This window comes from Coffea arabica, chromosome 11e, assembly GCF_036785885.1.
Source record: "Coffea arabica cultivar ET-39 chromosome 11e, Coffea Arabica ET-39 HiFi, whole genome shotgun sequence".
Taxonomy (NCBI): Eukaryota; Viridiplantae; Streptophyta; class Magnoliopsida; order Gentianales; family Rubiaceae; genus Coffea; species Coffea arabica.
The window spans coordinates 41804905-41818221 of record NC_092331.1 but is presented as its reverse complement, the minus strand read 5'-3'; the positions used below and the strand labels follow the sequence as shown (position 1 = coordinate 41818221).

The 13317-nt window shown below is 39.4% G+C and overlaps 11 non-coding genes across 11 annotated transcripts; all 11 read right to left on the bottom strand.

The window, feature by feature from the left end:
* Nucleotides 1-713: 713 nt before the first annotated feature.
* LOC140031392 (5S ribosomal RNA) lies at nt 714-832 on the bottom strand. Its single transcript, XR_011835313.1, has one exon. It is a non-coding gene; the product is annotated as a 5S ribosomal RNA (ribosomal RNA).
* Nucleotides 833-1954: 1122 nt separating this feature from the next.
* On the bottom strand, nt 1955-2073 carry LOC140031391 (5S ribosomal RNA). The gene has a single exon (XR_011835312.1). It is a non-coding gene; the product is annotated as a 5S ribosomal RNA (ribosomal RNA).
* Nucleotides 2074-3195: 1122 nt separating this feature from the next.
* Nucleotides 3196-3314, bottom strand: LOC140031390 (5S ribosomal RNA). Its single transcript, XR_011835311.1, has one exon. It is a non-coding gene; the product is annotated as a 5S ribosomal RNA (ribosomal RNA).
* A 1122-nt stretch (nt 3315-4436) lies between these two features.
* On the bottom strand, nt 4437-4555 carry LOC140031389 (5S ribosomal RNA). The gene has a single exon (XR_011835310.1). It is a non-coding gene; the product is annotated as a 5S ribosomal RNA (ribosomal RNA).
* Nucleotides 4556-5587: 1032 nt separating this feature from the next.
* Nucleotides 5588-5706, bottom strand: LOC140031388 (5S ribosomal RNA). Its single transcript, XR_011835309.1, has one exon. It is a non-coding gene; the product is annotated as a 5S ribosomal RNA (ribosomal RNA).
* A 1122-nt stretch (nt 5707-6828) lies between these two features.
* LOC140031387 (5S ribosomal RNA) lies at nt 6829-6947 on the bottom strand. The gene has a single exon (XR_011835308.1). It is a non-coding gene; the product is annotated as a 5S ribosomal RNA (ribosomal RNA).
* A 1041-nt stretch (nt 6948-7988) lies between these two features.
* LOC140031386 (5S ribosomal RNA) lies at nt 7989-8107 on the bottom strand. The gene has a single exon (XR_011835307.1). It is a non-coding gene; the product is annotated as a 5S ribosomal RNA (ribosomal RNA).
* A 1122-nt stretch (nt 8108-9229) lies between these two features.
* Nucleotides 9230-9348, bottom strand: LOC140031385 (5S ribosomal RNA). The gene has a single exon (XR_011835306.1). It is a non-coding gene; the product is annotated as a 5S ribosomal RNA (ribosomal RNA).
* Nucleotides 9349-10470: 1122 nt separating this feature from the next.
* LOC140031384 (5S ribosomal RNA) lies at nt 10471-10589 on the bottom strand. The gene has a single exon (XR_011835305.1). It is a non-coding gene; the product is annotated as a 5S ribosomal RNA (ribosomal RNA).
* Nucleotides 10590-11711: 1122 nt separating this feature from the next.
* LOC140031383 (5S ribosomal RNA) lies at nt 11712-11830 on the bottom strand. The gene has a single exon (XR_011835304.1). It is a non-coding gene; the product is annotated as a 5S ribosomal RNA (ribosomal RNA).
* A 1122-nt stretch (nt 11831-12952) lies between these two features.
* Nucleotides 12953-13071, bottom strand: LOC140031381 (5S ribosomal RNA). Its single transcript, XR_011835302.1, has one exon. It is a non-coding gene; the product is annotated as a 5S ribosomal RNA (ribosomal RNA).
* Nucleotides 13072-13317: the final 246 nt, after the last annotated feature.

Genomic DNA, 13317 nt, shown 5'->3' with positions numbered 1-13317 from the left:
TTATTAATTTATCACTGTAATTTCTAATAAAATCAATTTCTCACAAAACTAATTACATAATCAAGTAATAAAAATTTAAATAAATGATTCCAAATCAAATCTAAAATAAATTAAACACCGTAAAAGTGTTTTATCCCAAGCAAAATATAAAATAAATTAAAACAATACAAAAGTGAAAAATAATATAATATATTATTTGTCCAAGTATAATAATTTCAACTTCACACAAATTAAATAAATTCGTTTAGGATTAAGTAATTAATGCCTTTGAAAAAAAGAATAACTTAGTTTAGTTAGATAAAATTATTTTTATGTTTATTAAATTATTTTTAATTCGTAAACGGGTCATATCGGGTCATATCAGGTCACCACGGGTTGACCCGAAATCGACCGGTTTTCTTTTCGGGTTCATCGGGTCCAACCCGATTCTGACCCGAATTCCCGAAACCTCAACCCAAACCCATTAATTTCGTGTTAGGTTCGTGTCGTGTCGAAAATTGCCACCCCTAGTTGCGGTGATACATTTGCGCCGACAAATTTGAGCGACGATCCGGGCTTTGATCGAGCCGTACCGTTCCTGATTTGTCTCGCGCCTTCAGATCCTCCTTCACGCTTCGACAAGAAGCAAAATATTAAGCAATCGTTCCGACGGAGCTAAATTACTACAGGATAAAGAACGAATAGGAAATTTGGATTTCGAAACAAAAAAGAGAGGGGTGCAACACGAGGACGTCCCAGGGGGTCACCCATCCTAGTACTACTCTCGCCCAAGCACGCTTAACTTCGGAGTTCTGATGGGATCCGGTGCATTAGTGCTGGTATGATCGCACCCGCCATGTTCCTTTCGCGTTATTCTTTTAAACTACCCCGTCCTGCGAAGCAGTGTGGCTTTTCTAGACCGAAATTCATTTTAAGCGTCAATTCAAGCATTTTCCTCTTATCCTTTTATTTATTTACTTTATATATTTTTTTGTTATTGATTTGCACCCTGTTTTTTTCCCTCATCCCGCAACTCTAAATTATCATGAAATCAATCCTTCACGCTTGCAGTCAGGGGTGGCAATTCGGGTCCAAATCAGGTTGGCGGGTCGGGTTCGGGTCAACAGACCCGCCAGAAAATCTGTTGACCCGAACCCCGACCCGCCAACCCGTGACGGGTCAGGTATGCTGACCCGAACCCGAAAATTTCAGGTTTACGGGGCGGCGGGTCGACCCGAAATGACCCGAAACTTAATTTTAATTTATTAATTTATCACTGTAATTTCTAATAAAATCAATTTCTCACAAAACTAATTACATAATCAAGTAATAAAAATTTAAATAAATGATTCCAAATCAAATCTAAAATAAATTAAACACCGTAAAAGTGTTTTATCCCAAGCAAAATATAAAATAAATTAAAACAATACAAAAGTGAAAAATAATATAATATATTATTTGTCCAAGTATAATAATTTCAACTTCACACAAATTAAATAAATTCGTTTAGGATTAAGTAATTAATGCCTTTGAAAAAAAGAATAACTTAGTTTAGTTAGATAAAATTATTTTTATGTTTATTAAATTATTTTTAATTCGTAAACGGGTCATATCGGGTCATATCAGGTCACCACGGGTTGACCCGAAATCGACCGGTTTTCTTTTCGGGTTCATCGGGTCCAACCCGATTCTGACCCGAATTCCCGAAACCTCAACCCAAACCCATTAATTTCGTGTTAGGTTCGTGTCGTGTCGAAAATTGCCACCCCTAGTTGCGGTGATACATTTGCGCCGACAAATTTGAGCGACGATCCGGGCTTTGATCGAGCCGTACCGTTCCTGATTTGTCTCGCGCCTTCAGATCCTCCTTCACGCTTCGACAAGAAGCAAAATATTAAGCAATCGTTCCGACGGAGCTAAATTACTACAGGATAAAGAACGAATAGGAAATTTGGATTTCGAAACAAAAAAGAGAGGGGTGCAACACGAGGACGTCCCAGGGGGTCACCCATCCTAGTACTACTCTCGCCCAAGCACGCTTAACTTCGGAGTTCTGATGGGATCCGGTGCATTAGTGCTGGTATGATCGCACCCGCCATGTTCCTTTCGCGTTATTCTTTTAAACTACCCCGTCCTGCGAAGCAGTGTGGCTTTTCTAGACCGAAATTCATTTTAAGCGTCAATTCAAGCATTTTCCTCTTATCCTTTTATTTATTTACTTTATATTTTTTTTTGTTATTGATTTGCACCCTGTTTTTTTCCCTCATCCCGCAACTCTAAATTATCATGAAATCAATCCTTCACGCTTGCAGTCAGGGGTGGCAATTCGGGTCCAAATCAGGTTGGCGGGTCGGGTTCGGGTCAACAGACCCGCCAGAAAATCTGTTGACCCGAACCCCGACCCGCCAACCCGTGACGGGTCAGGTATGCTGACCCGAACCCGAAAATTTCAGGTTTACGGGGCGGCGGGTCGACCCGAAATGACCCGAAACTTAATTTTAATTTATTAATTTATCACTGTAATTTCTAATAAAATCAATTTCTCACAAAACTAATTACATAATCAAGTAATAAAAATTTAAATAAATGATTCCAAATCAAATCTAAAATAAATTAAACACCGTAAAAGTGTTTTATCCCAAGCAAAATATAAAATAAATTAAAACAATACAAAAGTGAAAAATAATATAATATATTATTTGTCCAAGTATAATAATTTCAACTTCACACAAATTAAATAAATTCGTTTAGGATTAAGTAATTAATGCCTTTGAAAAAAAGAATAACTTAGTTTAGTTAGATAAAATTATTTTTATGTTTATTAAATTATTTTTAATTCGTAAACGGGTCATATCGGGTCATATCAGGTCACCACGGGTTGACCCGAAATCGACCGGTTTTCTTTTCGGGTTCATCGGGTCCAACCCGATTCTGACCCGAATTCCCGAAACCTCAACCCAAACCCATTAATTTCGTGTTAGGTTCGTGTCGTGTCGAAAATTGCCACCCCTAGTTGCGGTGATACATTTGCGCCGACAAATTTGAGCGACGATCCGGGCTTTGATCGAGCCGTACCGTTCCTGATTTGTCTCGCGCCTTCAGATCCTCCTTCACGCTTCGACAAGAAGCAAAATATTAAGCAATCGTTCCGACGGAGCTAAATTACTACAGGATAAAGAACGAATAGGAAATTTGGATTTCGAAACAAAAAAGAGAGGGGTGCAACACGAGGACGTCCCAGGGGGTCACCCATCCTAGTACTACTCTCGCCCAAGCACGCTTAACTTCGGAGTTCTGATGGGATCCGGTGCATTAGTGCTGGTATGATCGCACCCGCCATGTTCCTTTCGCGTTATTCTTTTAAACTACCCCGTCCTGCGAAGCAGTGTGGCTTTTCTAGACCGAAATTCATTTTAAGCGTCAATTCAAGCATTTTCCTCTTATCCTTTTATTTATTTACTTTATATATTTTTTTGTTATTGATTTGCACCCTGTTTTTTTCCCTCATCCCGCAACTCTAAATTATCATGAAATCAATCCTTCACGCTTGCAGTCAGGGGTGGCAATTCGGGTCCAAATCAGGTTGGCGGGTCGGGTTCGGGTCAACAGACCCGCCAGAAAATCTGTTGACCCGAACCCCGACCCGCCAACCCGTGACGGGTCAGGTATGCTGACCCGAACCCGAAAATTTCAGGTTTACGGGGCGGCGGGTCGACCCGAAATGACCCGAAACTTAATTTTAATTTATTAATTTATCACTGTAATTTCTAATAAAATCAATTTCTCACAAAACTAATTACATAATCAAGTAATAAAAATTTAAATAAATGATTCCAAATCAAATCTAAAATAAATTAAACACCGTAAAAGTGTTTTATCCCAAGCAAAATATAAAATAAATTAAAACAATACAAAAGTGAAAAATAATATAATATATTATTTGTCCAAGTATAATAATTTCAACTTCACACAAATTAAATAAATTCGTTTAGGATTAAGTAATTAATGCCTTTGAAAAAAAGAATAACTTAGTTTAGTTAGATAAAATTATTTTTATGTTTATTAAATTATTTTTAATTCGTAAACGGGTCATATCGGGTCATATCAGGTCACCACGGGTTGACCCGAAATCGACCGGTTTTCTTTTCGGGTTCATCGGGTCCAACCCGATTCTGACCCGAATTCCCGAAACCTCAACCCAAACCCATTAATTTCGTGTTAGGTTCGTGTCGTGTCGAAAATTGCCACCCCTAGTTGCGGTGATACATTTGCGCCGACAAATTTGAGCGACGATCCGGGCTTTGATCGAGCCGTACCGTTCCTGATTTGTCTCGCGCCTTCAGATCCTCCTTCACGCTTCGACAAGAAGCAAAATATTAAGCAATCGTTCCGACGGAGCTAAATTACTACAGGATAAAGAACGAATAGGAAATTTGGATTTCGAAACAAAAAAGAGAGGGGTGCAACACGAGGACGTCCCAGGGGGTCACCCATCCTAGTACTACTCTCGCCCAAGCACGCTTAACTTCGGAGTTCTGATGGGATCCGGTGCATTAGTGCTGGTATGATCGCACCCGCCATGTTCCTTTCGCGTTATTCTTTTAAACTACCCCGTCCTGCGAAGCAGTGTGGCTTTTCTAGACCGAAATTCATTTTAAGCGTCAATTCAAGCATTTTCCTCTTATCCTTTTATTTATTTACTTTATATTTTTTTTTGTTATTGATTTGCACCCTGTTTTTTTCCCTCATCCCGCAACTCTAAATTATCATGAAATCAATCCTTCACGCTTGCAGTCAGGGGTGGCAATTCGGGTCCAAATCAGGTTGGCGGGTCGGGTTCGGGTCAACAGACCCGCCAGAAAATCTGTTGACCCGAACCCCGACCCGCCAACCCGTGACGGGTCAGGTATGCTGACCCGAACCCGAAAATTTCAGGTTTACGGGGCGGCGGGTCGACCCGAAATGACCCGAAACTTAATTTTAATTTATTAATTTATCACTGTAATTTCTAATAAAATCAATTTCTCACAAAACTAATTACATAATCAAGTAATAAAAATTTAAATAAATGATTCCAAATCAAATCTAAAATAAATTAAACACCGTAAAAGTGTTTTATCCCAAGCAAAATATAAAATAAATTAAAACAATACAAAAGTGAAAAATAATATAATATATTATTTGTCCAAGTATAATAATTTCAACTTCACACAAATTAAATAAATTCGTTTAGGATTAAGTAATTAATGCCTTTGAAAAAAAGAATAACTTAGTTTAGTTAGATAAAATTATTTTTATGTTTATTATCGGGTCCAACCCGATTCTGACCCGAATTCCCGAAACCTCAACCCAAACCCATTAATTTCGTGTTAGGTTCGTGTCGTGTCGAAAATTGCCACCCCTAGTTGCGGTGATACATTTGCGCCGACAAATTTGAGCGACGATCCGGGCTTTGATCGAGCCGTACCGTTCCTGATTTGTCTCGCGCCTTCAGATCCTCCTTCACGCTTCGACAAGAAGCAAAATATTAAGCAATCGTTCCGACGGAGCTAAATTACTACAGGATAAAGAACGAATAGGAAATTTGGATTTCGAAACAAAAAAGAGAGGGGTGCAACACGAGGACGTCCCAGGGGGTCACCCATCCTAGTACTACTCTCGCCCAAGCACGCTTAACTTCGGAGTTCTGATGGGATCCGGTGCATTAGTGCTGGTATGATCGCACCCGCCATGTTCCTTTCGCGTTATTCTTTTAAACTACCCCGTCCTGCGAAGCAGTGTGGCTTTTCTAGACCGAAATTCATTTTAAGCGTCAATTCAAGCATTTTCCTCTTATCCTTTTATTTATTTACTTTATATTTTTTTTTGTTATTGATTTGCACCCTGTTTTTTTCCCTCATCCCGCAACTCTAAATTATCATGAAATCAATCCTTCACGCTTGCAGTCAGGGGTGGCAATTCGGGTCCAAATCAGGTTGGCGGGTCGGGTTCGGGTCAACAGACCCGCCAGAAAATCTGTTGACCCGAACCCCGACCCGCCAACCCGTGACGGGTCAGGTATGCTGACCCGAACCCGAAAATTTCAGGTTTACGGGGCGGCGGGTCGACCCGAAATGACCCGAAACTTAATTTTAATTTATTAATTTATCACTGTAATTTCTAATAAAATCAATTTCTCACAAAACTAATTACATAATCAAGTAATAAAAATTTAAATAAATGATTCCAAATCAAATCTAAAATAAATTAAACACCGTAAAAGTGTTTTATCCCAAGCAAAATATAAAATAAATTAAAACAATACAAAAGTGAAAAATAATATAATATATTATTTGTCCAAGTATAATAATTTCAACTTCACACAAATTAAATAAATTCGTTTAGGATTAAGTAATTAATGCCTTTGAAAAAAAGAATAACTTAGTTTAGTTAGATAAAATTATTTTTATGTTTATTAAATTATTTTTAATTCGTAAACGGGTCATATCGGGTCATATCAGGTCACCACGGGTTGACCCGAAATCGACCGGTTTTCTTTTCGGGTTCATCGGGTCCAACCCGATTCTGACCCGAATTCCCGAAACCTCAACCCAAACCCATTAATTTCGTGTTAGGTTCGTGTCGTGTCGAAAATTGCCACCCCTAGTTGCGGTGATACATTTGCGCCGACAAATTTGAGCGACGATCCGGGCTTTGATCGAGCCGTACCGTTCCTGATTTGTCTCGCGCCTTCAGATCCTCCTTCACGCTTCGACAAGAAGCAAAATATTAAGCAATCGTTCCGACGGAGCTAAATTACTACAGGATAAAGAACGAATAGGAAATTTGGATTTCGAAACAAAAAAGAGAGGGGTGCAACACGAGGACGTCCCAGGGGGTCACCCATCCTAGTACTACTCTCGCCCAAGCACGCTTAACTTCGGAGTTCTGATGGGATCCGGTGCATTAGTGCTGGTATGATCGCACCCGCCATGTATTCAAGCATTTTCCTCTTATCCTTTTATTTATTTACTTTATATATTTTTTTGTTATTGATTTGCACCCTGTTTTTTTCCCTCATCCCGCAACTCTAAATTATCATGAAATCAATCCTTCACGCTTGCAGTCAGGGGTGGCAATTCGGGTCCAAATCAGGTTGGCGGGTCGGGTTCGGGTCAACAGACCCGCCAGAAAATCTGTTGACCCGAACCCCGACCCGCCAACCCGTGACGGGTCAGGTATGCTGACCCGAACCCGAAAATTTCAGGTTTACGGGGCGGCGGGTCGACCCGAAATGACCCGAAACTTAATTTTAATTTATTAATTTATCACTGTAATTTCTAATAAAATCAATTTCTCACAAAACTAATTACATAATCAAGTAATAAAAATTTAAATAAATGATTCCAAATCAAATCTAAAATAAATTAAACACCGTAAAAGTGTTTTATCCCAAGCAAAATATAAAATAAATTAAAACAATACAAAAGTGAAAAATAATATAATATATTATTTGTCCAAGTATAATAATTTCAACTTCACACAAATTAAATAAATTCGTTTAGGATTAAGTAATTAATGCCTTTGAAAAAAAGAATAACTTAGTTTAGTTAGATAAAATTATTTTTATGTTTATTAAATTATTTTTAATTCGTAAACGGGTCATATCGGGTCATATCAGGTCACCACGGGTTGACCCGAAATCGACCGGTTTTCTTTTCGGGTTCATCGGGTCCAACCCGATTCTGACCCGAATTCCCGAAACCTCAACCCAAACCCATTAATTTCGTGTTAGGTTCGTGTCGTGTCGAAAATTGCCACCCCTAGTTGCGGTGATACATTTGCGCCGACAAATTTGAGCGACGATCCGGGCTTTGATCGAGCCGTACCGTTCCTGATTTGTCTCGCGCCTTCAGATCCTCCTTCACGCTTCGACAAGAAGCAAAATATTAAGCAATCGTTCCGACGGAGCTAAATTACTACAGGATAAAGAACGAATAGGAAATTTGGATTTCGAAACAAAAAAGAGAGGGGTGCAACACGAGGACGTCCCAGGGGGTCACCCATCCTAGTACTACTCTCGCCCAAGCACGCTTAACTTCGGAGTTCTGATGGGATCCGGTGCATTAGTGCTGGTATGATCGCACCCGCCATGTTCCTTTCGCGTTATTCTTTTAAACTACCCCGTCCTGCGAAGCAGTGTGGCTTTTCTAGACCGAAATTCATTTTAAGCGTCAATTCAAGCATTTTCCTCTTATCCTTTTATTTATTTACTTTATATATTTTTTTGTTATTGATTTGCACCCTGTTTTTTTCCCTCATCCCGCAACTCTAAATTATCATGAAATCAATCCTTCACGCTTGCAGTCAGGGGTGGCAATTCGGGTCCAAATCAGGTTGGCGGGTCGGGTTCGGGTCAACAGACCCGCCAGAAAATCTGTTGACCCGAACCCCGACCCGCCAACCCGTGACGGGTCAGGTATGCTGACCCGAACCCGAAAATTTCAGGTTTACGGGGCGGCGGGTCGACCCGAAATGACCCGAAACTTAATTTTAATTTATTAATTTATCACTGTAATTTCTAATAAAATCAATTTCTCACAAAACTAATTACATAATCAAGTAATAAAAATTTAAATAAATGATTCCAAATCAAATCTAAAATAAATTAAACACCGTAAAAGTGTTTTATCCCAAGCAAAATATAAAATAAATTAAAACAATACAAAAGTGAAAAATAATATAATATATTATTTGTCCAAGTATAATAATTTCAACTTCACACAAATTAAATAAATTCGTTTAGGATTAAGTAATTAATGCCTTTGAAAAAAAGAATAACTTAGTTTAGTTAGATAAAATTATTTTTATGTTTATTAAATTATTTTTAATTCGTAAACGGGTCATATCGGGTCATATCAGGTCACCACGGGTTGACCCGAAATCGACCGGTTTTCTTTTCGGGTTCATCGGGTCCAACCCGATTCTGACCCGAATTCCCGAAACCTCAACCCAAACCCATTAATTTCGTGTTAGGTTCGTGTCGTGTCGAAAATTGCCACCCCTAGTTGCGGTGATACATTTGCGCCGACAAATTTGAGCGACGATCCGGGCTTTGATCGAGCCGTACCGTTCCTGATTTGTCTCGCGCCTTCAGATCCTCCTTCACGCTTCGACAAGAAGCAAAATATTAAGCAATCGTTCCGACGGAGCTAAATTACTACAGGATAAAGAACGAATAGGAAATTTGGATTTCGAAACAAAAAAGAGAGGGGTGCAACACGAGGACGTCCCAGGGGGTCACCCATCCTAGTACTACTCTCGCCCAAGCACGCTTAACTTCGGAGTTCTGATGGGATCCGGTGCATTAGTGCTGGTATGATCGCACCCGCCATGTTCCTTTCGCGTTATTCTTTTAAACTACCCCGTCCTGCGAAGCAGTGTGGCTTTTCTAGACCGAAATTCATTTTAAGCGTCAATTCAAGCATTTTCCTCTTATCCTTTTATTTATTTACTTTATATATTTTTTTGTTATTGATTTGCACCCTGTTTTTTTCCCTCATCCCGCAACTCTAAATTATCATGAAATCAATCCTTCACGCTTGCAGTCAGGGGTGGCAATTCGGGTCCAAATCAGGTTGGCGGGTCGGGTTCGGGTCAACAGACCCGCCAGAAAATCTGTTGACCCGAACCCCGACCCGCCAACCCGTGACGGGTCAGGTATGCTGACCCGAACCCGAAAATTTCAGGTTTACGGGGCGGCGGGTCGACCCGAAATGACCCGAAACTTAATTTTAATTTATTAATTTATCACTGTAATTTCTAATAAAATCAATTTCTCACAAAACTAATTACATAATCAAGTAATAAAAATTTAAATAAATGATTCCAAATCAAATCTAAAATAAATTAAACACCGTAAAAGTGTTTTATCCCAAGCAAAATATAAAATAAATTAAAACAATACAAAAGTGAAAAATAATATAATATATTATTTGTCCAAGTATAATAATTTCAACTTCACACAAATTAAATAAATTCGTTTAGGATTAAGTAATTAATGCCTTTGAAAAAAAGAATAACTTAGTTTAGTTAGATAAAATTATTTTTATGTTTATTAAATTATTTTTAATTCGTAAACGGGTCATATCGGGTCATATCAGGTCACCACGGGTTGACCCGAAATCGACCGGTTTTCTTTTCGGGTTCATCGGGTCCAACCCGATTCTGACCCGAATTCCCGAAACCTCAACCCAAACCCATTAATTTCGTGTTAGGTTCGTGTCGTGTCGAAAATTGCCACCCCTAGTTGCGGTGATACATTTGCGCCGACAAATTTGAGCGACGATCCGGGCTTTGATCGAGCCGTACCGTTCCTGATTTGTCTCGCGCCTTCAGATCCTCCTTCACGCTTCGACAAGAAGCAAAATATTAAGCAATCGTTCCGACGGAGCTAAATTACTACAGGATAAAGAACGAATAGGAAATTTGGATTTCGAAACAAAAAAGAGAGGGGTGCAACACGAGGACGTCCCAGGGGGTCACCCATCCTAGTACTACTCTCGCCCAAGCACGCTTAACTTCGGAGTTCTGATGGGATCCGGTGCATTAGTGCTGGTATGATCGCACCCGCCATGTTCCTTTCGCGTTATTCTTTTAAACTACCCCGTCCTGCGAAGCAGTGTGGCTTTTCTAGACCGAAATTCATTTTAAGCGTCAATTCAAGCATTTTCCTCTTATCCTTTTATTTATTTACTTTATATATTTTTTTGTTATTGATTTGCACCCTGTTTTTTTCCCTCATCCCGCAACTCTAAATTATCATGAAATCAATCCTTCACGCTTGCAGTCAGGGGTGGCAATTCGGGTCCAAATCAGGTTGGCGGGTCGGGTTCGGGTCAACAGACCCGCCAGAAAATCTGTTGACCCGAACCCCGACCCGCCAACCCGTGACGGGTCAGGTATGCTGACCCGAACCCGAAAATTTCAGGTTTACGGGGCGGCGGGTCGACCCGAAATGACCCGAAACTTAATTTTAATTTATTAATTTATCACTGTAATTTCTAATAAAATCAATTTCTCACAAAACTAATTACATAATCAAGTAATAAAAATTTAAATAAATGATTCCAAATCAAATCTAAAATAAATTAAACACCGTAAAAGTGTTTTATCCCAAGCAAAATATAAAATAAATTAAAACAATACAAAAGTGAAAAATAATATAATATATTATTTGTCCAAGTATAATAATTTCAACTTCACACAAATTAAATAAATTCGTTTAGGATTAAGTAATTAATGCCTTTGAAAAAAAGAATAACTTAGTTTAGTTAGATAAAATTATTTTTATGTTTATTAAATTATTTTTAATTCGTAAACGGGTCATATCGGGTCATATCAGGTCACCACGGGTTGACCCGAAATCGACCGGTTTTCTTTTCGGGTTCATCGGGTCCAACCCGATTCTGACCCGAATTCCCGAAACCTCAACCCAAACCCATTAATTTCGTGTTAGGTTCGTGTCGTGTCGAAAATTGCCACCCCTAGTTGCGGTGATACATTTGCGCCGACAAATTTGAGCGACGATCCGGGCTTTGATCGAGCCGTACCGTTCCTGATTTGTCTCGCGCCTTCAGATCCTCCTTCACGCTTCGACAAGAAGCAAAATATTAAGCAATCGTTCCGACGGAGCTAAATTACTACAGGATAAAGAACGAATAGGAAATTTGGATTTCGAAACAAAAAAGAGAGGGGTGCAACACGAGGACGTCCCAGGGGGTCACCCATCCTAGTACTACTCTCGCCCAAGCACGCTTAACTTCGGAGTTCTGATGGGATCCGGTGCATTAGTGCTGGTATGATCGCACCCGCCATGTTCCTTTCGCGTTATTCTTTTAAACTACCCCGTCCTGCGAAGCAGTGTGGCTTTTCTAGACCGAAATTCATTTTAAGCGTCAATTCAAGCATTTTCCTCTTATCCTTTTATTTATTTACTTTATATATTTTTTTGTTATTGATTTGCACCCTGTTTTTTTCCCTCATCCCGCAACTCTAAATTATCATGAAATCAATCCTTCACGCTTGCAGTCAGGGGTGGCAATTCGGGTCCAAATCAGGTTGGCGGGTCGGGTTCGGGTCAACAGACCCGCCAGAAAATCTGTTGACCCGAACCCCGACCCGCCAACCCGTGACGGGTCAGGTATGCTGACCCGAACCCGAAAATTTCAGGTTTACGGGGCGGCGGGTCGACCCGAAATGACCCGAAACTTAATTTTAATTTATTAATTTATCACTGTAATTTCTAATAAAATCAATTTCTCACAAAACTAATTACATAATCAAGTAATAAAAATTTAAATAAATGATTCCAAATCAAATCTAAAATAAATTAAACACCGTAAAAGTGTTTTATCCCAAGCAAAATATAAAATAAATTAAAACAATACAAAAGTGAAAAATAATATAATATATTATTTGTCCAAGTATAATAATTTCAACTTCACACAAATTAAATAAATTCGTTTAGGATTAAGTAATTAATGCCTTTGAAAAAAAGAATAACTTAGTTTAGTTAGATAAAATTATTTTTATGTTTATTAAATTATTTTTAATTCGTAAACGGGTCATATCGGGTCATATCAGGTCACCACGGGTTGACCCGAAATCGACCGGTTTTCTTTTCGGGTTCATCGGGTCCAACCCGATTCTGACCCGAATTCCCGAAACCTCAACCCAAACCCATTAATTTCGTGTTAGGTTCGTGTCGTGTCGAAAATTGCCACCCCTAGTTGCGGTGATACATTTGCGCCGACAAATTTGAGCGACGATCCGGGCTTTGATCGAGCCGTACCGTTCCTGATTTGTCTCGCGCCTTCAGATCCTCCTTCACGCTTCGACAAGAAGCAAAATATTAAGCAATCGTTCCGACGGAGCTAAATTACTACAGGATAAAGAACGAATAGGAAATTTGGATTTCGAAACAAAAAAGAGAGGGGTGCAACACGAGGACGTCCCAGGGGGTCACCCATCCTAGTACTACTCTCGCCCAAGCACGCTTAACTTCGGAGTTCTGATGGGATCCGGTGCATTAGTGCTGGTATGATCGCACCCGCCATGTTCCTTTCGCGTTATTCTTTTAAACTACCCCGTCCTGCGAAGCAGTGTGGCTTTTCTAGACCGAAATTCATTTTAAGCGTCAATTCAAGCATTTTCCTCTTATCCTTTTATTTATTTACTTTATATATTTTTTTGTTATTGATTTGCACCCTGTTTTTTTCCCTCATCCCGCAACTCTAAATTATCATGAAATCAATCCTTCACGCTTGCAGTCAGGGGTGGCAATTCGGGTCCAAATCA